The sequence below is a fragment of the Tenrec ecaudatus genome, chromosome 2 (genome assembly GCF_050624435.1).
Source record: "Tenrec ecaudatus isolate mTenEca1 chromosome 2, mTenEca1.hap1, whole genome shotgun sequence".
Taxonomy (NCBI): Eukaryota; Metazoa; Chordata; class Mammalia; order Afrosoricida; family Tenrecidae; genus Tenrec; species Tenrec ecaudatus.
In genome coordinates this window covers 173,610,952-173,636,114 of record NC_134531.1, presented here as the reverse complement: position 1 = coordinate 173,636,114, position 25,163 = coordinate 173,610,952, and the positions used below count along the sequence as shown (strand labels likewise).

The window sequence follows — 25,163 nt, the reverse complement described above, 5'->3', positions numbered from 1 at the left end:
GAAATAAAATTTCACAGCTCGGGCTGTTCTCTCTTAAATTGATCATCACAAAGTATGAGTTTGGAGTGAAACAGCTTTTATGAAAAAATATACTGTGACTAGAGGGAACCTTCCCTAGAGATGCCACTGGGTGCACTAAGAGGGAATTACTGGCTTTTTCCAAGTTTTTTTTGGGGGGGGAGGTGGGCTACCCACTCTTATTTCAGAGTTTTAGTGCTTAAAGTAATGTATTTATGGGTAAGCAACCACAAGCAACAAATCTAGCTAAGCAACAAGTGCCACATGGAAGAAGCACATCAGCCTACCCCAACAGGATAGCTGATGACAAAGCGGGTGCACAAACCAATGCGGTAAAGAAAGCTGATGGTGCCCAACTGTCAAAAGATATAGAATTTTGGGTCCTATAGGCTGGAAGATAAACAAGGGGCCATCTAACTGAGAAACAACAAAGCCCACATGGAAGAAGCACAGCAATCTGTGAGATCACAAGTTGTTGAAGGGACCAGGTACTAGGCATCAAAGACCAAAAAAAAAAAAAATCATAGCATTGTGAATAAAGGGGAGTACAGAGTGGGAACCCAGGGCCCATCTGTGGGAAACTGGACATCCCCTTGCAGAAGGGTTGTGGGGAGGAGCCGAGCCTGTCAGAGTGCAGTGTAGCAATGATGATATATACAATTTCCTCTAGTTTTTGAATGCTTCCTCCCCCCACTCTTTTTATTTAAAACATAAACAAACAAAAAGGCATTTATTCTATAGACTATGTTTCTTCCAACTGAACTGGCCACTCCACTCTGGGGTATAGAATAGCCAACAGACCATAGTAAGATATGGCTCTTGGTTCCTGTTTGAAACCAAAAGCTACTGCAAACCATTGATCTTGATTCAGGGCCTAATCTCCCCCCACTTCCATGATCCCAATTCTACCTTACAAATCTGGCTGGTACAGATAGGAGCTGGAAACACAGGGAATCCAGGACACATGAACCCCTCAGGACCAGTGGCGAGAGTGGCGATATTGGGAGGCTAGAGGCAAGGTGAGGGAGAAAGGGGAACCAGATTACAAGTATCTACATATAACCTTCTTCCTGGTGGACATATAGCGGAGAAGTGGTGAAGGGAGATGTCAGATGATGTAAGACATGACAAAATAATAATAATTTTTAAATTATCAATGGTTCATGGTGGAGGAGGGAGCAGGGAGGGAGGGGAAAATGAGCTGATACCAAGGGCTCAAGTAGAAAGCAAATGTTTTAAGAATGATGATGGCAACATATATACAAATGTGCTTGACACAATGGATGTATGTATGGATTGTGATGACTTGTATGAGCCCCAATAAAATGAATAAAAACGTAGAGTGACAATCAACTGAAGACAGATGGTTGAGTAAGACTCTCTTATGCAGTTTATAAATTTTTGTAATACTACTAATATAGAGACTTTGAGCCACTTTTTTGCTGATTTCAGGCAGACATGATTTTTTTGGTGCCTTAAAATTCCCTATGGAGCAAATAAGCAAGTGATTTAGTGTCATAATGCTGGGGTCCAGGGTTCTTCAGCTAATTCTCTGGCTAGAGAATTTAGAACTATTCGTCAATCCCAATATTCTCAAACCAACTGTTGAATGAATTTTTCCTCCCATAGATCAAAGGGTGTATACTTTTGACTATGTTTTTTGTTAGAGAAAATTGTTACATAAGTAAACAGTTTCAAGGTTCTATGGAGCAAAACCTTTTCTCTCATTAAAACCTATATTGTCCCAGAGAGCCTCAGTAATGAGTGTAATTTCGAAAATAAGGAATAAATTTGAATGTTTCCAACTCCTTTCATTTCACCTCTATAAAATGTGCCATTATCAGTTCAAAATGTAAAGAAATAATTAATATATGCACAATTATATAAGATGTGTCTTTGTGCATTGAAAAATATTTTACATATATTTATACATATATTTTAAACATTTATTTTGGAGTTGAAAATACATTCAAAGCCCAGTTTTCTCTGGAAAAGCAAAAAAGATCAGACCAGATCACTGATAAATAAGTGTCACTCTTGGTGAGAGGACGTGACACAAAAGCTGCAAAGATGGACTTCACCCTACTGCAGAGTGTCCTAAGGGGAAGGAATTTTCACTCTTTTCGGATATCAAGAGATGAGAGAGATTGGAGTTAGGCATAAAATATGTAGATGTTTCCAGTGTTGGGTAAAGACAAAAATGGTAAAGAACTTTTGCTAAAAATTATCTTAGTGTCATAATTGTTCATTTCAAAATGACACTCCAACCATCTGTAACCAGTGCTTCCCTTTCTGGAATATCAGGAAGCAAAGGTTTCAAGAGTTAGTGAAATGTTCGCCACACCCCCTAGAGTGGGAAATCCAAACTGAATTACCTAGTGTGGAGAGTAATCGCCACACCTATGAATAACTTTGAATTATTTATCATGAGCTAGACATTATTGCAAGCAGTTTTTCTGTTATATAAATGAGATTTTCTAGGAAAACATTTAAAATTTTCAGGTGAAAAATTTCTGAGGTGCACTAGGTTAAAAAAAGATTATTGAGCAAGGGTAAAATTCCCTGTTTGGCAGAAATTGCTCTCTATATGATCATAAATATTTCCATATTTACTATGCCTTATCACTTAGTACATGCACAAATTATATATATATAAATCTTGTTTAAGTCTTGGCTGCTAAATAACATCACGGTGGTCCAAATCCACTTAGTGGCTCAGGGGATGAAAGAGTTAGAATACCCCATTCTCAAATACTCGCTAAGGAAATATTACTATACAGACTCACTTTTGCTATTAGGTGCCCTCGAGATGGTTTTCATTCATAGGGACATTATGGAGACATCAAACTTGCAACCTTGTTTTAAAGAAAATCCCACTGTATCAGTAACTTTTGAGACTGTGTGTATTCTATACATGAAAGAACAGTCATTTCTTTGAAAGCAATATGAAAACATAAGTGTTAATGGATGAATCCAAGATGCTTTCTTAGCAAAATACCAATGTGCATTATGTAAGCAGTGCTTAAATATTTTAGATAAATTTTAAAGTTTAAATAACTCATAAAGACCCTATTCTACAAAGGATTAGAAAGTTCCAGGAATTAGGAACACAATGGTTCATCAGGCTGCATGCACAAATCTTATTATTCAGAAGTGAAAATATACAAATATTATGGTTTATAAATTATTTATGTCTCTCCTTCCTTATTATATATCTATTTGAGCACTGCGGACCATGTGGACTAACATGAACTTCCAAAATGACAAACAAATATTTCTTGGAAGAAGATCAGCCTGAGAGCTGCTTAGTGGCAAGGATGTCTAGAATCTGTTTTACAGTCTTAGAAATGCTGTCAGGCGAGATCAGTCCATGGAGAAGTACAGCATGCTTGTTAGAGCATAGGGGCATTTAAGAAGCCAAAGGCCCTCACAGAGATGGATTGACACCATGGCTGCAACAATCAGTTCAGTGACAATTGTGAGGATGGCCCAGGCCAGTGCAGTGCTTCATTCTGCTGTGCATCGGGTCACTGTGGGTTAGAACTAACTGACTCAAAGGGCCCTATCAACAACAATATTCATCTATTGAAGGACATTTCTACCTGTGGACTATTGTAAAAAATATTTCCATGAACTTTGAAACATAATTCCCATTTATCTTACTTCTTCAGGGTATCATTCTTATATTGGGATCTTTTCCTAGTAAAAGGTAAATAAAAGTTCTTTGTTCAACCTTTTTAGGAACCACTAAACTATTTTCTACAGTGACTGAAATTTCACTCCCTCATAAGCAATGGAAAGCCCCCCACAACTCTCCTAATGTTTTCAGTTTTCTTATTATTTAAATTTTATCATTGATCTTATAACATAGGGGTGGTGTCTCATTTTCTTTTGATTTGTATCTCCTTAATATATGGTTCCTAAATTTGTTTACCAATCTAAAGTTATATATTTTTGTTATTGATTACAGTATTGGATGCATGTAACTATTTGACTGTTAGGGGCTCCATTCATCTAGTGTGTGTTTTTTGTCTGTCTATCTATCTATCTATCTATCTATCTATCTATCTATCCACCTACCTATCATCTAGCTATATTTCTCTGTAGTAAGGGACACTTTCTTTAGTTAAAATGGACAGGGGACAGGGAAGACAGTTCTGGAGTGAAAGCATGTGTAGTAAGATCTGTGCAGAGTTTTGTAAGTTCCAGAAGCTGAAGGTGAGGGAAAAGACTGAAGGAAGAAAGAGCGAAAAGATGTTACCTAGCGGGAGAAGGTAAAAAGAGAGAAAAAGACAGAGAACTGCAATGGTAGAGATCCTGAAGTTTTCACACGCTTGGTATTTTTCCAGGAACAGGGAGAAAAAGCAGTTTCTAAAAAGACACTGAATGCATTTAGCAAATTGTGCAGAAGCCAGATCATATTTGAAATTATAGGCTACAGAAAGACAGTCAGATGGAATAGATTCTGTCGCTTTTCTTTTATAAAAGCAACCTGGCACTTTTCCCTAATTAATTTAAGAAGATACAACTTGAAACTGTTGATGCTATGAGGATTCTAAAAATAGTAATATGTTTGCACTGTGGAATTAGGGTACACAATTATCAGAAACAAAATGACCCCAAAGTGCTGTGCCTAGGAGTTCTGCAGAATAGAGGTAAGCTTAATCTAACTGACTATAGCTATCAGCACTACTACTATAACTTTTAATAACTAACTATAGGTATCACTACTACTACTGTAATTATTACTACTAATAATAATAGAAATAAGAGGAAATGGAGAATGGAAGCAAGAGAAAAGACAAGAGAAAACTGACCAAATCCAAAAGTCACAGAGTCTCCTATAGGTCAAGATTATGATGGATGCTTCACAAATCATCTTTGCTAAATGTTAACGTTGTTCTCAAATGCTTGTTGTTTCTTGTTTCTTTCAGTTATGAACGTTGAGTCTCTTGGAGGTAAAGTTTTTGGTCTAAGATCTCCTAGCTAATAATTATTTGCACTGGAATGTGAAACTTGGACCTCTTCTGATCAAGGTGAGGGTTAGGAAAACAAAAATCTATAGAAACAAAAGTTTCTAACGTTTGTCAATCATTCTTGTCAATCATCCCCTTGGGGTATAAGCAGATTGTACTGATACCATCATCCATGTTACCAATGGCATGGCACTCCAGACACTGTCAGTATGAGGAGTCTACGTGAGTACTGGGAGCGGCCATCCATACCTTGTTGCCCTATATGTTTCAATCTCCCATTTGATTGAGTTTTGTTTATCCTAAAAATGGGAATTGGTGCCAGGGGAAACTTCCTGTATCACTTCTTCCAAATGCAGATCCCTGCCCGACAGATAAACAACGGGAACGACAGTTCTGGGGGACTTGCGGTGGGGGGGGGGTAGAGGAGGTAAGGAAGTGGTGTTAACAAACACAGGGACAAGGGAACAACATGGGACCCAAAATGGTAGAGAGTGGGGAGTGGCAGGCCTGGTGGGAAATGATCAAGGGTAAGGTTGCTTAGAGAAGAGGTATACTCTAGCCTAGGTGGCGACGAAGCATGGGAGTAGGGCAGGAAAGTCAAGGGAGATGGAGGAAAGAGCTAGGAGTCAAAGGGAATTTATGGAGGTCTAGACAAAGACGTGTACATGCAAATATATATAGGAGGATGGGGAAATAGATCTATGTGTCTATATTTATAGGTCAAGTATTAAGGTGGCGGAAGGACCTTGGGCCTCTACTCAAACACTCCCTCAATGCATGAATACCTTCTTTTATTAAATTGGAACTCTATGATGCTCACTCTCCCGACACAACGGCTGGAGCCAAAGTGGGTGAACAAGTAAATGTGGTGAAGAAAGCTGATGGTGCCCAGCTATCAAAAGAGATAGTGACTGGGGTCTTAAAGGCTTGAAGATAAACAAGCGACCATCTAGCTCAGAAGCAACAAAGTCCACATGGAAGAACACACCAGCCTGTGCGATCGAGTGGTCCCGAAGGAATCAGGCATCAAAGAACAAAAATTCATATCATTGACTGCACACCTCCATGACAGGATCGCTGAAGACAAATGAGTGCATAAGCAAATGTGGTGAAGAAAGCTGATGGTGCCCAGCTATCAAAAGAGATAGTGTCTGGAGTCTTAAAGGCTTGAAGATGAATAAGCGGCCATCTAGTTCAGAAGCAAAAAAGCCCATATGGAAGAAGTACACTGGCCAGTGTGATCATGAGGTGCCAAAGGGACCAGGTATAAGGTATCATGCAAAAAAAAAGATATATGTGTGTATATGTATATATGTATGTGTGTATGTGTGTGCATGTATATATATATGTATATGCATATATATATATACCATATTGAATGAAGGTGGAAGTGCAGAGTGGAGACCCAAGGCCCAACTGTCGGCCAATGGAGATCCCCTCATAGAGGGGTTTAGGAGAGGAGATGGGTTAATTAGGGTGCGAGGTAGTACCGATGAAGAACACAGCTTTCCCCCAGATCCTGGATGCTTCCTCCCCCCAACTACCATGATCCAAATTCTACCTTGCAGGGCTGGATATGGCAGAGGTTGTACACTGGTGCATACGATGGCTGGAAGCACAGGGAATCCAGGGTGGATGATAACTTCAGGACCAAGGGTGTGAGGAGCGATGCTGGGAGAGTGGAGGGTGAGTGGGTTGGAAAGGGGGAACTGATTACAAGGATCCACATGTGACCTCCTCCCTGGGAGAGGGACGGAGGAGAAGTGGGGGGGGGAGGGAGACTATGGATAGCGCAAGATATGACAAAATAACGATGTATAAATTACCAAGGGCACATGAGGGAGGGGGAGCGGGAAGAGAGGGGCAAAAAAAGAGGACCTGATGCAAAGGGCTTAAGTGGAAAGCAAATGCTTTGAGAATGATTGGGCAGGGAATGTATGGATGTGCTTTATACAATTGATGTATTTATATGTATGGATTGTGATAAGAGTTGTATGAGTCCCTAATAAAATGTAAAAAAAGAAAAGAGGAGAAAAAAAAGAAAATGATTAGGGCAAAGAATGTACAGATGTGCTTTATACAATTGATGTATGTATATGTATGGACTGTGATAAGGGTTGTATGAACCCCTAATAAATTGTTTAAAAAAAAACACCACAGAAGTAAACCTGAGTCTGACCTAGTCCGTCGACAAGCAGATAGACACTGGGCATCCACTTAACTCTAGGCCCAATCCAAGAACAGTTAGTTCTGATAACATGGCCCTACTCGGTATTTACCTTCATGAAATGATCTCTGAAGATAAAGGTACTACAGTAAAGCGTGGTGTGAAAGCAGATGGTGCTGGACTATCAATCGGAATAACGTCTGGAGCCTTGAAGACTTGTCTGCAAACAAGCAGCCATCTAAGTGATGAGGCAACTAAATACACATGGAAGAAGCACAAGAGCTTGTGTAACCCAAATATGACAACAATTAAATCCAAATATGATGACGATAAAATATCAGAGCTTAAATTGTGAACACCCACTTTGTAGAAGGCTACTGTGGACCGTGCGAGCCTCAAACCCATCTGCAGAGCATGTCGTCAGATCAAGCCTCTGGCAGATACCCTGCAGCCACAGGCAAGGGTCTCTGACAGCTTTACTATCAGAAAGAGATCATTGTAAATTTGATTATGCTGGATCAAACACGAGAGTTGGTCAGTTGACCTTCCTCTTGACCCAACCTGAATTTGTTCTTGCCATAAGTATATCTTGTGTTCCATGACAAAATTTCCATCCCTGAAATGTATTGTTAGAAAAGACTGACTCCATACAGTGACTTAAATGAAGCATCCCCACCCCCTACTTCAACCCCCACCCACAAGATTAGATGCAATAAGAAGGGCAGAAGTGCTTAAATTGATGATCTATCAGAAGAATAAAGCTGATACCTGCTTAATTCCAGCCAAAGTCAAAACCAAACTCAACTGTGATTATATCAGTACTGACTCATACATAGTGAACCTGTAAGTCGCAACCCACTCAACAGCAGTGAATTTGGTTGGACTGTTACATGACCAGTTTATAAATTTCTGCCCATCGTGTTAATATCTTCGAATGTTTATCTTTGCTTATAAAATTTGGAGCTTCAGTAAAAAATGATGATGTCTTGAAAAAATATGTCCAGGGGGATATTTTGTTTATCATTCTTGAGAAAATGAGTCAATATATACACAAAGTTAAAAGTCAGGGAAGACATAAAATGATCTTACCTAAAAAGATAGGGTTAGGGTTAATAGACCACCAAATACACTGGGATTTGAAAAGTACACTTTATGTAAGTCCAAGTTATAACACTGTGGTAATATAGTAGAACCCTGTAACTCAATGCAAACTGAATGGCCAGGTGTATGGCTCATAGTTCTGCCCATTGGGAGGAATTCCCTTCACCACAGTCCTTTAGAGAGATCCCAGAGAAGGTATGTAATGCTGCTGCTATCTGATTCCGAGTGGCACCTGCGTATCGTGCAGAGCCATCAGTAAGCCAAGCATGTCTTTTCTTTTCTTCAGTTAAATGACCATAAGGAACTCCCCATGAGGCCAGAGGTACACACTGGGAGAAGGGAGGTACTGTGACAGGAGTGGAGACTATGAGCATTTGGGCCACTTCACGCAGCTTACTTGTTCCTTCAGGTCCTGCTTTAGTCCAGTCTTATATATAACACTTCCATTTAACAATGGAGTGTTGCTGTGCACGTCCAACTTTATGACTCTGTGTGTCAGACAATACCCAGTTCATGATGGGCAGCTCAGGCCTCATGGTGACTTGGTGGCCCATGGTGACGTGTATCAGTCTCCACTAAGGCCCAGTAACAGGCCAACTGCTTTTTTTAAAAGAGGAGTCGTTGTCTACAGAGGGTGGGAGGACTTTACTCCAAAATCCCAATGGTCTATACTGTGATTCACCAATTAGGACCTTTCAAAGTCTCCATACTACACTACATCTATATATACAATTGACACCTCTAGCACCATTAAGTCAGTTGGATTATATGGTCCCAGTGGCAAAGCAGCTTGCATGGCAGCCTGAACCTGTTGCAGAGCCTTTTCTTGTTCTGGGCCCCACTCAAAATTAGAGGCCTTTCATGCCACGTGATACATAGGTCAAGGTAGAACACCCAAGTGAGGGATATATTGCCTCCAAAATCCTAAGAGGCACACTAGGCATTGTACCTCCTGTTTAGTTGTTGGGGGAGAGGAGTTTGGGTGAGATGCAATAGCGTATTCTTCACTTTCGTAGGAATGTCTCAACATGTCCCATACCACTGGAACTTTAGAAATTTATTAAAAAAAAAAAAAAAAGAAAGAAATTTATTGAGGTGGAGAGTCCCTAAATCTTCATTGGGTTAATTTCCCAGCCTCTTGTACACAGATGTTGGACCAATGTTGCTAGAGTCTTTGATACATCCTCCTTAATGGGTCCAATCAGCATAATGTCATCAATATAGTGGATGAGTGTGGCATTTTGTAGAAGAGACAGGTGATCAAGATCCCTTTGGACTAAATTATGTCACAGGATGGAAGAGTTGATGTACCCGTGGGGGAGAGTTGTCAAAGTGTATTGTTGCCCCTGCCAGCTGAAGGCAAACTGCTTCTGGTGGTCCTTTGAGACTGGTATTGAGAAAAGGCATTAGCCAGATCATTAGCTGCATACCAAGTACCAGGAGAAGTATGAATTTTCTCAAACAATGAAATCACATCTGGAACAGCAGCTGCAATTGGAGTCACCACATGTTTAAGTTTACAATAATCCACTGTGATTCTCTAGAATCCATCTTTTTTTTTTTTTTACAGGCCATATAGGTGAGTTAAATGAGGATGTGGTAGAAATCACCATGTCTACATCCTTCAAGTCTTTGGTGGTGGCACTAATCTCTGCAATTCCTCCAGTAATGTGGTATTGACAGATGCCAGGATTCGACTGACCCAAACTCAAGCAATGTATACACCAGCAGTGTGGTGAAGCAGGTCTTGAAGGAACCTCATTTCTAGCAGCACGATCCACGGTTGGGTGTCCCACAGGTAGTGTAGCTCACAAGTGGAGGCAGAGAACTAGTTAAGGCAGTCGCAAGTTGATCTAATCACCAGTGAACCAGAGAGATAGAGTCAGGACTCACCAACCCATTTATCTCTTTGCCCTCCAAACTGTGACCTTATTAATCCCACATGTTCCTAAGGTTCACATTGGAACAAGAAACATAAAAAACACAGTGAAGGGACACCATGTTTCGTGGTGGGATCGGACCTATGGTCCTCGCTGTGCCTTGTCTGCTACAAACAGGAGTGTCATCCTTATGCTTGGGGGCAAGGGTAACTGGGGTTAGGGCCGCCCCCACAGACCTCTCAGTTAGTTCTCTGCTTCATGCTGGTATATTGAACTCAACACTTTGCATACCAGTTTGCAGTCTGATCATGTCTCCCTTTCCTGTGGAGACATAAAAAAATACTTTCTCCGTGGGTAAGTTTGTGCCCTATTCCCCCACTACCCATATCATTTAAAAAAAAATACTTTTCCCCTCCTTTCTGTTGCCTGTCATATGCATCTCTGGGTTGGGTGTTGCCCCGGTCAGAGTGAGTCCACTGAAGTACACTTAAAAATCACAAAGGACGTAGGGAAAAAGTCAATAAATGCATAATCCCAGTGCAAGGCCCAGGCATCTCTTATCCTTAGAAATTTAACACAACTTCAGATGCATCCTGCTAAAGTTTTACAGGACACATTTGCTCAGATAAGATCCTGAAAAGTACTTTCATAAATAAATCTGTGAAACTTTAAGACCATGATAATTTTTCAAATACATTTAATCAATACCCCATATAAGGTGTATACATGTGTGTATACATGTTTTAAAATTCTGATGATTATATTTAACAAAACTTTCAGAAATACTACTGACACTTCGCTAAATTATAGTATTGGTTAATTGTCATAGAAATTTCATCATATTAATAATTTAATTTGGGATATTCCAAAAGCACTTGAGAAGCGTGAGAATATTAAAAAAATTGTCACTAATGCTATTCCATTATTTCAGGAGTTAGCATGTGGGCAACAACCCATGGTGCTGAAGGAAGACGTTAAAGCTACTCTTAAAACATTAGCCAAAACAGGGCTCCAGGGTTTGATGGAGTAATATTTGACATGTTTTATCAAACTGCAACAATCAGCTAGGCACAGGAACAATTGTGAGCTTGGTACAGGGTCATGCAGTGTTTACTTTTGTTGTGCACCGGGTGCTGTGGATTGGAACTGACTTGATGGCACTTAACAATGACTACAACAAATGTCAACATAGAAACATACATCTACTGACATATTGACTTTTGTCCATCATGTAAAGACACGTTCCACTTAAACTTATTTTTAATATGCTGGTAAGGGTCTAAGAAATTGTAACTGAAATCCAATAATGCAACTGTTAACTATGAAATTAGGAAATGCAAGGCACTGCGCTGGATGCTGAGGATACAGTAGAATAAAATGGGTGTGTAATTGAAGTGATTGACTCTCATATAACAAGGAAAGCTCAATTCACTTCTAATGGATCAATTTAGGGGCTTCCAAACAAGTAACAAATAGTCATAGAACACAGGAGGAATATATGATAAATGATGAGATACAGATAAGGCTAAAATTGTAGTCAATGAAAATATATAGAAACATGATGTATCCTAAAGACTTGAGATCTTCTGGGTGGATGCACATTTTTGGTATACATTTGCAAGGACAGATAGTGATGATATTTTGTATTTTCTGTCATGACAATCTAAGGAATTTGTGTATTGTTCTCCAGTAAATATTTCAAGCAAAGAAAAACTAGATTAAATTTACATTGTTGAGTGACCTCTCTAATATCCCTCTGGAAGACCATACAGGATAAGGAAGGCGGTAGAAATTGGGCGAGATGGATGTAAACTGGACACAACTAGCTAGCTTTGAAGTGACTTCCATGCTCCAGAATAGATATTAAAGGAGTCCAAACTACCACAGCAGTAGCACCTATTATGCAGCACTAGTGTTTATTTATGAGGCAATACCATTCCCAGGAACCTAGCCAATAATAAACAAATATAAAAAGAATACTAGGGTTTTTACCAATGGAAAGCCATTTTTAAAGAATTAATTATTGAATTACAATTTTACAATTCAATTTTCTTCACTTTCTTTTTTCCCCCCTTTAAAAAATAATTTTATTAGGGGCTCATACAACTTCTATCAAAATCCATACATACACAATTGTGTAAAGCACATTTGAACACTCATTGCCCTTGTCATTCTCAAAACATTTGCTCTCCATCCAAGCCCCTGGCATCAGGTCCTCATTTTTCCCCTCCCTCCCCCACCCCCTCCATCATTAACCCTTGATAATTTATAAATCATTATTTTGTCATATCTTGCTCTGTCCCATGTCTACCTTCACCCATTTTTTCTGTTGTATGTCCCTCGGGGAGGAGGTGACATGTAGATTCTTGAAATCAGTTCCCCCTTTCCAACCCAGCCTCCCTATGTCCTCCCAGTATGGCCACTCACACCACTGGTCCTGAGCGGATCATCTGCCCTGGATTTGCTGTGTTTCCAGTTCCCATCTGTACCAGTGTACATCCTCTGGTCTAGTCAGACTTGCAAGGTAGGATTCGGATCATGACAGTGGGAGGAGGGGAGAGGAAGCATCTAGGAACTAGAGGAAAGTCGTATTTTTCATCGTTGCTACATCTCACACTGACTGTCTCATCTCCTCTCCAAGACCCTTCTGTAAGGGGATGTCCAGTGGCCTAGAAATGGGCTTCAGGTCTCCACTCCATACTCCCCCGCTCATTCATTATGGTAAGATATTTTGTTCTCATGATGCCTGATACCTGATCCCTTCAACACCTTATGATCACACAGGCTAGTGTGCTTCTTCCATGTGGGCTTTGTTGCTTCTGAGCTAGATGGCCGCTTGTTTACCTTCAAGCCTTTAAGACCCCAGACCCTATATCTTTTGATAGCCAGGCACCATTAGATTTCTTTGACACTTTTGCTTATGCACCCATTTGTCTTCAGTGGTTGTATCAGGGAGGTGAGCACACAGTGATATGATTTTTTTTTGTTCTTTGATGCCTGATAACTGATCCCTTAAGCACCTTGTGGTCACACAGGCTGGTGTGCTTCTTCCATGTGGGCTTTGTTGCTTCTGAGCCAGATGGCCACTTGTTTACCTTCAAACCTTTAAGACCCCAGACGCTATCTCTTTTGATAGCCGGGCACCATCAGCTTTCTTCACCACATTTAATTGTTCACCCACTTTCTTAAGAACCACTTATTTCTTTAAAGAGTTGAAATATATAGGTAGTTAGTTAAATTAATCTGATTCCCCAGTTAACATTGTAAGTTTCCTGCCTAAATTATTTTGAATTAAACATTATTTTGCAAATCTCTCATTACTGCACACCGTCAACCTTTCCTCTTTTACTCCAATTGAATTTGACTTGTTATTTATATGAGAAGTGTTTCAAGAATACAACTGGAAATAGTTTTGAATTTAGAAAGTTAAAGAACCAATAAGCACAAATTTTAGTTTCCACAGATAGAGCAACCACTGGTATAATATCCTGGAACTGAACCTTTAAAACATTTAAAAAACAAACTTTTAAAAACAATTATATACATCCCATATGTTTTAGAAATCCCCCCATTACAATCTCCTAAAATAAAAATTAGCACTCTTACAGATCTAGCCATGGAGTAGTTAATGGACTGACAAGTCTTAGACAATAGTTATTTACATCACAGAAGGCTAAACAAAAATCTCAGAGTAGTTAAGTAATTTGTCCAATCACACACAGCAATATAGGCTTATCAGAGCTTCCAAGAGCTCTTTTAAACTATTGCTATTAGTAGCTGATGATGCATTTCTAACCAGTTTATTGTAGGGAGAAAGCCCTGAGCCTAAGATTCTTGCCACTAAAAATCCTGCTTCCTAGAATCTTGCCACTAAGATTCTAAGCTTTGCCACTTTCACAAAGTAACTAGAGAGGATCTAGGACAGTTATTTAATGATTTGGCGTAGCAAGTATCATCCTGGAAAAAAAGGTCTATGAAAAAATAGATAAAGAAACAGTATCTGAACCAGTGTTAGAGATCAAAGAATGAAAAATCTAGTTAGAAACAAACTGTGATGTTATTGAATTAAAATAAAAATATGATATCAGATTTTTTTAACTATTAAAAGCACTTGGTTGGGGTTACTTCTACTAAAGAAAGAAAATATAAGAAAAATATTTGAAATAACAATATGACTATAAATTCCTGTGATAGAACCATTTGGGATTCTACCACTAAAAGATGAGAGTATTCCTTAGGTTTCTAGAAATACTTAGTAACCCAATTTCATAAGGTCCCATTATGACATGGCAGAATAAATACTTGAGAGCCCTTAGATATTAAAAGTTCAACTTAAGGGCAGGAGTGGGGAGACAGCCAATGTGGTGGAGGGAAAGTATTCACTCTCTAAGAGTTTCACCTTTAGTGATGGAATTGATCAAATGAATATTTTTACGTTCCTTTCATAAAACGCATTTCAGGAATCATTCACATATAAATTGCTCTCAGAATCATGCTAATTGGATCTCTGATAATTCAAGCAAAAACTTCTTAATGAAGATGATAATGATAAGCTCATGAGGGTATATAAGAAGACTTGATTTTAAGAGCAGTCTTATCCATATGTTTTCAAGATATAAATGAGAATAAGTGCTATACAATAAATGCTTGAGAAAGGTTCCTTAAAGGGATAGTAATGCTGGTGATCATTTATTTTCTTACTTTCAAGGTAAAAAAGGAGAAACATATCCTAATTAAAGTCAGATGAATTGGATAATTGTGGAAATTCTCAGATGAAGTTCTATGATCGACATAGTTCTATATTCATGTTTTTTCTCCAAAATGTAAAGACTCTTCAAGGGTTAATATTTCATGATTCTCTCTTGAAAAGAAAGGCCATTTTTGTAACCTCTGTGCTGCAACACAGTCATTTAAAATGTATAGAATATACAAGTCGTGGCGTTCCTATAGTTCAGGAGCTTAAGTCGATAAATGTGAATGAAGAGTAAGGAATGTAAATTTGTGATTTCCAAATTGGCCCAGCATCCCACCTTCTAGAGAATCCTGATCACAAGTCCCATTTTAACGACTCGTTAACTGAACTCAACAAAGCGAAATAGACATGACTTCTGCTGCCCCGCTTTGACCTGGCGGAATCCCACCACTGAGTGAACTGACTGAACCCCGATGCACAACTTCCTTGATTTTTACAGCATGCAGTGATTCACTTTCTGTTCCCATAACTGCGTCTGGGTTTATGTGCAGGTTCCACAGGAGGACAATGTGGTGTTGTCGGATTCTCAGTCTTTTCAAGAGGTCCCCTGGTTTGTTAGACTGCCCACAGTCTCCCCGCCAATGTACTCCTGCAGCGATTGAATTGCCTTCAGCAAAATTGTACTTGCATGTGATCTTGTGATATTGTCCGATCATTTCACATTCTGTTGGGTCACCTTCGTCTGCAGTGTATTTTCAGTGGCTTGCCATTTGGGGCTTATCTTGAGGCGATTTCTGACAATGCTCGGCTGATATTCATAAGCTTTTCAGAATGGGAAACTGTGTCATTGCTATTCATAGGCTTGCAGTGACTAATTCCTCAGAAGTGGACAGCCCATTTCTTCTTCACATTCTGTTCTTCATCTGGAAGCCCCACTGACCTTTGCACTTCCGGTGGCTCTTCTGTTATTTGAAATTTCCAGTCACCTAGCTTCCCACAACACAGCAACAGAGGCTGCCACAGTACAACAAACTGATAAGTGGTAGCCTTAACTAGATCGTCATTAATCTGTAGTTTAAAACACCCCATCTACAAAGGATAACACTGCTCCATATTTTGAAAGAGAAGTACAACATCGCTCTTGAGGTATGCTTAGTGATCCTGTTGAGTCATGCAGTGCGGCGTGAGGTCGTGAAATCATACTTCTGGAACCTCGAGAAACAGTGGTTCCTTTGACCCTATTTTCTTTCTTATTAAATTCGTATAGGAAACCTTCCCTAGTAGCGTAAGCATAATGTTCTCCATATAGTTCATATGGTCATGTATTAGTGAATAAAATAATTAAAATATTATGTTAATATTCTCTAAAAGAAGCATGCATATTATTAACATTTGCAGCATATATTTTTTCTTCTATGCTCTTTCAAACCTAAATATGTGGGGACAAGTCCTCAGTCTGTTTTATCATACTGCTAACTAAGCAAAAAGCCTACTGTCGTGTTGCTTGTCGCCTGTGCCCCACGGTGGCACGTGCACAACCTCGTTTCTGAATAATCCTACTGAAAACACAGCTCAGAGGTAAACCAAGAAACACTGAGTGGACCTAGATTGAGTAAATCCTGTAGACTATACAGCCTGTTCCATTGAGGAAAGGACAGAATCGCAAAGGACTGTTTGGGGATAAACAAACCCGAAGAGGATTCGGAAGTAAATACAACATATTTTCATCAATACAAACAAGAACAAGTTAAAGAAAAGTATAATTGGGACAATTGCCGCCCCTCCCCCCAAATAATGGTATGCAGACCCCACTGTATTAGGACATCGTGTCTATGTCATTTATTTTTGGAAGTTTAGAAATGGCCACATATATAGGGGAAATAGACGGGCTGGGCAAAGGAACAAACTGTAGCAATTGAAGGATATGAGTAAGGTTTTAAATATATACATGTGTCAAGTTTAGAGCCAATAGGACCATTTAAAGTCATATAATCACTGTAATTAAAATGTAAGTTAAGTATGTATTATATCATTCAATAAGCCAATTGCTCTTGATTGCATTCTGACTCATGGCAAATTCATGTATGTCAGAGTAGAACTGTGCTCCACAGGGTTTTCAATGTTCGATGTTTTTAAAAATAGATTCATAAGTATTTTTTGTTTGTTTTATTTCTCCTGTGTCATCTCTGATTGGAGTTGATTAGTCAATCCAGGTTTTCAGCTGACTGCACTAACCATTTGGCCCACCCGGGAACTCCACTTACCCACTAGAATCTGCAATTGCACCCTCTCCCCCAAGCCTGCCCTTCCTGCGCACACATGCACAGTATTAGATGTAGAAGTTAAAGGTAATTGAACCTGATCTGGCCCACTGAAATTTAGACTGTAGTGGAATTCTTATATGCATGTTAAATTTTGTGGCCATTTCTCTGAAGTATTAATTCATTTGAACACTGTCTTCATTTATATGATTATAAACATTCCAGTGAGCTCCTGGATTTATATGAAGCAATCTAAAGAAAAAAACAATGCTTAGTAGAATAATATATATGTTTATGGAAAATATGCTCTATTCATTAATTCCTGGGAACTAAAGTCTAAGAGATATGTCTTATTCTGTTATTAATACCAGGAAAATAAATACAGTTTTGCTTTTCCCCCCAAAGTATTTTCTTCAAAACCATGCTCCTGTTTCATCAGCGCGGAAGGCGGTCTGTGGCGTGCTTCTGAAATGCTAAATACCTTATTCTTTTCCTTCCAACTCCCAGTGGCTCGAATTTCTAACATCAGCAGGATTCTGGGTACAAGGAAAAATTTTTAAAAAGTATAAATTGTTGTGTATGCCGTCAGAGGAATTATTATTTCCAAAGTGCTTAAAATGAAATAATAAATAAGGTGATTTTCACAGTGCATTGACACATTACTTCCAAAATTTTCTTTCTTTTTTTCTTTTTTCTTTAACAAAAAACAAACTTCTTTTCTGATTCTAATTCTTCCTTTACCATGGGTTATATCTGACCTTAACATAGGATTCTAAAACTTGAGAAGAAGAGAGAATATGAAAATCTCTGAGAATGATTGTAATCCTTCTAAAGATTTTTATAATGCTGTTTGGTTGTCGCAATATTTTTATAACTATGAATTGACAAAGTACTAATAAGAAAAGCAAAAGTCTTTATTAATCCTTTACAATAAAAAAATAGATCTCAGGCTAGAAGAGGCAGTTGCTGGAACCCCCAGGAAGGGTGCTGATATAGTCATAAAGGTTAGTGAGCAGAACTGTAATTAAGCATGTTTTCTCATTTTGTTTTTACTCTTTTTATTCAATCTTTTGGTTTGTATCCCTTGTTGTTGTTTTGCCTGACTTGTATAAGATAAGCATGGGAAGCAAACCTGAGGAGAAAGTTACAGGACAGAAGATTGGGCTTACTGGGAGGAGGAGGTAGGCGGGACAGGAACGATAAGCACACAATGGCCTAAATAGAGGAACAACTATGGAATTAAAGCAACAACGAGGAGGACACAGAAATCCTGGGGGTACTGGAGCAACAGCAATCTAGCTGAGAGGAGTTACTAAACAGAAGAAGGGTGAGCGTGATGGTGGGGCAGGAGGAAGGTAAAAGAAAACAGGAAAGATGTAGGAAGCAAAGCTAAGGATAGAGGTATACACGTATGAGTGCATTTATGTAAATATATTAATTCATAAAAATAGAAGTATTGGCCTAAGTACATATATTTATATGGCAATGCATTGAGTAAGAGGTAGGACTTTGGGCCTCTGCTCAAGCCCTCCCTCAATGAAAGAATAATTTGTTCAAACAACCTGGCATTCTGTGATTGTCACCCTCTGGACAGGATTGCTGAAGACAAAATGTGGTGAAGAAAGGGGGTGGTGTCCACCTACCAAAAGCCTGGGGTCTTAAAGGCTTGAAGTTAAACAAGTGGCCATCTAGCAGTAAAGCAACAAGCCCACATGGAAGAGAACACCAAGCTGTGTGATCATGAGGTCTTAATAGGATCAGGTAACAGGCATCAGAAAACCCAAAACAAAAACATATTGTTGAGAATGAGATGGGTTAGAGCAGACACCCCAAACCTATCTCTGGACAATAGGGCATCCTTTCACAGAACGATCACACGGAAGGTGTGTTAGTCTGGGTAGACTAGAGAAACAAATCCATGGACACACATATGTGTATAAGAAAGAGATTTATATACAAAGGTAAGTGAACACTGGAAAAACATCCCAGTCCAGATCAAGTCCATAAGTCTGATATTAGCCCATATTTTTTTTGTAATGTTTACATCCAGACTAGGACCAACTCCACAGGAGGAGTCACTCCACTCTCAAAGGTGCAAAATGCTGCCCAGAGGTTATGCGACCATAACAATAAAACAGTGCGTGGAGCCAGACCACAATGGGCAGCGCTTACTCTTCCAACAGTGTAACACTGTCCCAGGCATTGTGTTAGCCTGGACAGCTGACAACCGATGGGGATTAGCTCATATTTCTGATATCAATCTATAAAGTCTACGTCAGACTCATGAAACACATGCAATGACACCGAATGCAGAAGATCACAGGCAGTGGGTAGAAAGTCTTTGGATCCAGTGTCACTGGAAACATCTCAGTGCTGGCAGGGCTCTCTCGGTGGCTTCTCTGGCTTCTGAGGTCTGTTTGCATCCATGTGATTTGTCTTCTGCAATGTCTCCCAGGGAGCAGCTGAGAGAGAGGTGTCTTCCGCCTCTGCAGGAGGAAGTACCAGATTTTCCAGAAATCTCAGGAGAAGGCCATGCCCACAGAAGTCTCATTGGCTATCTCCAGAATGACAGCCGAGACTTCACCCCTACACTCTTAATCCTTAAATTGACACCAGGTTAGGTGACTGCCACAGAAGGGATGAGTCAACCAGGTTGCAGTATAGCACCGATGAAACACTCAATATTCCTCCAGTACTTTGAGGCTTTTTCATGCCCCCGCCTCCTCACTGTCATAACCTCAGGCCTGCCTTTCAGTTCTGACTAGACCAGAGCATGTGCACTGGTACAACATGGGGAATCCAGGTCAGATAAACACCACAGGAACAGAAATAGGAGTAGCTGTACCAGGAGGGTAAGGAGAGGGTGGGGAAGGAGGGGAGGAAGGGAGAGAAGATCACAATGATGGTTGCATAAACCCTCCAGCCACCAGAGGGTGAGCAACAGAAATGTGGGTGAAGGGAGACAGGGGTCGGTGTAAGATATGAAAATAACAATAATTTATACTTTATCAAGGGGTCACATGGGTGGAAGGGGGATGGGGGAAAAAGAGGAGCGGATACCAAGGGCTCAAATAGAAAGTAAATGTTTAGAAAATAATGATAGCAACATTTGTACAAATATGCTTCATACAATTGATGTGTGGATTGTTATAAGAAATATAAGGCCCCCAATAAAATGATCTTAAAAAATCATTTACAAAAACAATAATAAAAAACCACTGAAAATTAAACTCATTATGACACATAATGAATTATAAGGCAAATCTGTTAATATATTCATGAATAAGAGAGAAAAATTATGACTCTGATTATGGAAGTACTGGGGCATGATTTTCTGAGATGGTGATAAAAAGTAAGGTTTAAGATAACATAGGGGAAAAAAAGAAAGATAACATAGAATTTTGGTAGTTCAAAAACAAGTTTCCAAAGAGTGAAAACATGAAAGGTGCAAAATGTCTTGGGTGGGGGGGAGAGGGAAGAGATAAAGGGGAGCTGATATCACAGAGTTCAAGAATAAAAATGTTTAAAATTGCTTGTGGCAGCAACTGTACAATTATTCTTGATCTAATTATGGATTGTTATAGTATCTGTAAAAGCTCCCAATAAAATAATTAATAAATAATAAAAGTGATAAAAATGCGATGGATGTACTTAATACAGCCTCAGTATAATATGTGAGCACACACACGTGTGTGACTATGAAATTGAGTGGATAGTTGAGTGAGGATTTCTTAATGATGTAACATCTGAGAGTAGCATCAGGTTGAGATCATGAATAATTGTGAATTCTTAAATTTTGCTCTATAAATAGATAAAAATACTGGAAAGCTGAAGTACAGTGCTAGATTAGAGGAAATACACAATCAGAAGGGGGAACAAAGAGAAATCCATTTTTAGTGATCGCATTAGACAGAAATAAGTTTTTAATGAAATTTGATTTTATCGAGTTGATTCTGAATCATGATCACTTCATGTGTTACAAAGGACAGTTATTTCCCAAAGAGTTCTTGGCTTAATCTTTACAAAAGCAGATTGTTAGCCTTCCCACCCACCCCCACCACCCCACTGGTGGTACCACTATTTTGGTTGGGAATGCCAACATTTAGGTTGGTGGGCAAGCACAAATGCTCTGTGCCACCTAAAGATCTCTAAAATTCAGTGAGAAATGGCAAATGTAAAAGCTATTATAATACACAGAGTATTTTACCTATGAAATTGTGCCTAATTTAGGGATCATTAGTATTAATTTGGTCACGTCTACAATAAAGAGCCCCAGGGCCTCAGGAGATTAAGCACTAGACTGCTAACTACAACACTGGCGATTCTAATGGGAAAAAAATGGAGGCTTTCATTTCTGTGAGATTTACCATCTCTGAAACTTTAAAGGAGCATTGAGACTGTCGCGCAGTGTTGCCGTGACTCAGAGTGAACACAATGGTAGTGAGCCCATGTTTTAGATTAGGGCATGATTGCATTCTTTCTGAGGTCAACCATGCGACAGTAAAGGGCAGGTCATTGGAGAAATTTGGTGAAACATATCCGTTTGCTCATGTTATAAACTTCACTGCTGCCATGCAGTGTAAAATATCTCTTTATACATTTCATACACGTCACAAAAATGGTATGTGGACTGTGAAGGTGTGTGAACATGTACATTTGTATTTTCATTTCCTCCATTCTTTGTCCATATTCACACAGGAGCCATGGTGACTTTTCAAAAACTGAAGATCATGCTGCAACTCTATTTTAAAATTTCGGTTGATTGCTACTGCACTGAGGAAAAAACATAAACTCCATTTTATGGCTTACACTCTTACAGGATCCTGTAGAATCCAGATGTTACCTATTGTGATAGCTAATTTTTGTGTCAAATTAGCTGCGTCAGAATTTTCAGTAGATTGGCAGTAAGTCCTTCTTACATACTCAGTAAGCCACAACCTGAGTATGTCTCCTTGAAGGTGTAGTATATTTAATATGTATCAGTAGATGAACTGGCTCCTCCTCCTCTTACGCCTGTTGTCCTGGATCCTGCATCTGATTCCTTGGGACTTAAGTTTGTGGGCCACCATTTGGCCTGCCAGCCCCAGGAACATTCATCTGGCTGTCTTGTTGCTGGCCTTGGATCCACTCATCTCTGCACACATTAGCCATTCAGGAGCTTTATTCCCCTGCTTCCTGACTCGTTTGTTGGCTCCCTGTTCCTCAGCCCTAACAGGTGCATGTGACGCACCCACTTGAACTGGACTGGGCCTGCCACTCTGTGACTGTGTGGACAGCTTTATTGAGTGTGGATATATTTCTTTCTTGATATAAATTTATCTCATATACATACATATGTGTCACTGGTTTTGCTTCTCTACAAAACCCAGACTACCACAACTATTTCTCCAAACTCCATTCAAACACTGTCACTCATCTATTTCCAAATATTTTGGCTCTCTATTAATTTCTAAAATAACCAATGCTTTTCCCTGAACTCGAACTTGTTATTCTGCTCTTCAAAATATTTTCCGTTACACAGGTAGCACTTTTGTGTACTTCATGTTGGAGATTTAATGTCACTTAACTCAGAAAGGTAATTTTATGTGGTTCAACCTAATATCACTTTGTGTGTTGCTCTCCATAGACACCATAAGATGAACCATTGGGAACAAGGTGAAAACGGTTGGCACAAAGGCATGCTTACAGACTTGGACTCAAATCTGTATTTTAATGTCACTTGTGAGTTCTTGGACAAGCTCCTTAACCCATCTCTGAACCTTGAACTGCATTCATTCTATTTTATTACATTCATTCACCTATCTGCCAGGCACAGTTGTAGACACCAGGATTAAACATATAACAAGAAGACAATATCCATCCATCTATTAAGTTTCCATTGATGTTGATTTTAGCTCATATTAAAACAGTAAACTGGAAACTGCGTGCAAGGCTTAAGATCAAGAAAGGTCTTTCTCAGGAAATACAGCGTCTGGGGTCTTAAAGGCTTGAAGGCAAACAAGTAGCCATCTAGCTCGGAAGCAACAAAGCCAACAAAGAAGAAGCACACAAGCTTAAGTGAACACGAGGTGTTGAAAGGATCCGGCAACAGTCACCAAAGAACAAAAACCATCATTGTGTGATCGCCTTCCCCACATAAACGCTGAAGACGAATGTGTGCATAAGTGTGGTGAAGAAGGCTGATGGTGCTCAGCTATTGAGAGAGATAGCGTCTGGGGACTTAATGGCTTGAAAGTAAACAAGTGGCCATCTAGCCCAGAAGCAACAAAGTCCACATGGAAGCAGCACGCCAACCTGCGTGGTCATGAAGGTCCGAGGGAACCAGGTTTCAAGCAACAAAGGCGGGGGGCGAAAATCATATTATCGTGAATGAGGGGAGTGTGTGATTGAGAACCAATGCTCATCTGTAGATAACTGGACATCCTTACAGAGGGGTCAGGTTTCAGTGTAGCAATAATGAAACTCACAACCTTCCTCTAGTTCTTAAACGCTTCCTACCCCTAATTATCATGATCCCAAACCTTGCAAACCTGGCTAGACCAGAGGATGCACATCAGTACAGTTGGGATCTGGAACACAGGGAATCTAGGACAGATGAGCCCGTCAGGACAAAGGGTGAGAGTGGCGATACCTGGAGGGAAGGGGGGGAACTGATCTCAGGGATCTACATATAACCTCCTCTCTGGGGCATGGGAAACAGGAAAGTGGGTGAAGGGAGACGCCAGGCAGTGTAAGATAAGATAAAATAATAATTTATAAATTATTAAGGGTTCATGAGGGCAGGGGGAACGGGGAGGGAGGAGAAGGGAAAAAATGAAAATGAGCTGATTTTGGGAACCCAAGCGAAAGGCGAATTTTGAGAATGATGAGCGCAATGAATGTATAAGGATGCTTTACTCAATTGATGTATGTATGTATTGTGATAAGAGTTGTATGCGCCCCAATAAAATGATTAAAAAAATAAATCTATACATTGATAGGTTTCTTTTCAAGAAGTTCAGTGTAGTATAAAATAAAATATTTCAAATGTTCAGAAAAAAAGAAATGATCTATGATATAAATTTAGTGACAGAGAGAACATAAGCAAATGCCAACTCAGGAGAAGTACTAGCATGTCCAATGACTTAAGTTCACAGATATCAAAACCTATGTAACTTGATTGGTCTGGTAATTAAGTGAAATAAATATACGGTGTGCAACCTAGTGCAGGAAACATAATCAATAATCACTGAAAGCTGGACTCCTTCCTTACATTTATATAGTGTCTCAATATGTCTTGGGATTGACTATATCAGTGATTCTCAACCTTCCTAATGCCAAGACCCTTTAATACAGTCCCTGCTGTTGTGGTGACCCCCAACCATAACATTATTCTTATTGATTCTTCATAACTGTAATTTTGCTACTGTTATGAATCAGGCGACCACTGTGAAAGGGTCGTTTGACCCCAAAAGAGGTCATTACCCACAGGGTGAGAACTATTGGACTAGATAGAAACTAACAACAATAATATTGATTTATTTCCGAGAAAACCAGATATTATGGGGGCTTATTTGGAGAAATTTTAAGAAAATTTGAAAGTGTCATTGGTTAGAAACAAGACCAAGATAGTGTACTGAGGATTTTTTTCCCCAGTGCAATAGTTCAACTGCTTATTCTTCAAGGAATCCAAGGGCTGCAGTACATTTTTAATAGGAAACCTCATCCCATCCATCCAATGGGGCTAGTATTTCCCCTCCAGACTTTTAACTTTCATTGCCAAACTCAAAGAACACTTTAAGAAACATGCTTTCAGCCCCTCAAGAATTCTAAAACTGTTGTTTTGATGTGATATAAAACATAGCATTCAGAATTCTTTGGGAAAGGTTTGAAAAGACAGAGATACTGCCTTGAGAAGTGTCTAGATTTGGATGAATGGTATGGTGAGAAAAACAACTCATTATATTGGAATTTTTCTGTAATAAAAGTTTCTATGATTTTACAGCAATAGTTTTTGACTTATTCTCTGTGTGTGTGTTTGTGTGTGCATGAGAGACAGAGACAGAGAGAGACAGAGACAGAGAGAGA

At 39.4% G+C, this 25,163-nt stretch overlaps 2 non-coding genes across 2 annotated transcripts; both read right to left on the bottom strand.

The window, feature by feature from the left end:
• Positions 1 to 760: 760 nt before the first annotated feature.
• On the bottom strand, positions 761 to 895 carry LOC142441549 (small nucleolar RNA SNORA2/SNORA34 family). The gene has a single exon (XR_012782921.1). It is a non-coding gene; the product is annotated as a small nucleolar RNA SNORA2/SNORA34 family (small nucleolar RNA).
• Positions 896 to 19,131: 18,236 nt separating this feature from the next.
• Positions 19,132 to 19,331, bottom strand: LOC142442061 (small nucleolar RNA SNORA74). Its single transcript, XR_012783316.1, has one exon. It is a non-coding gene; the product is annotated as a small nucleolar RNA SNORA74 (small nucleolar RNA).
• Positions 19,332 to 25,163: the final 5,832 nt, after the last annotated feature.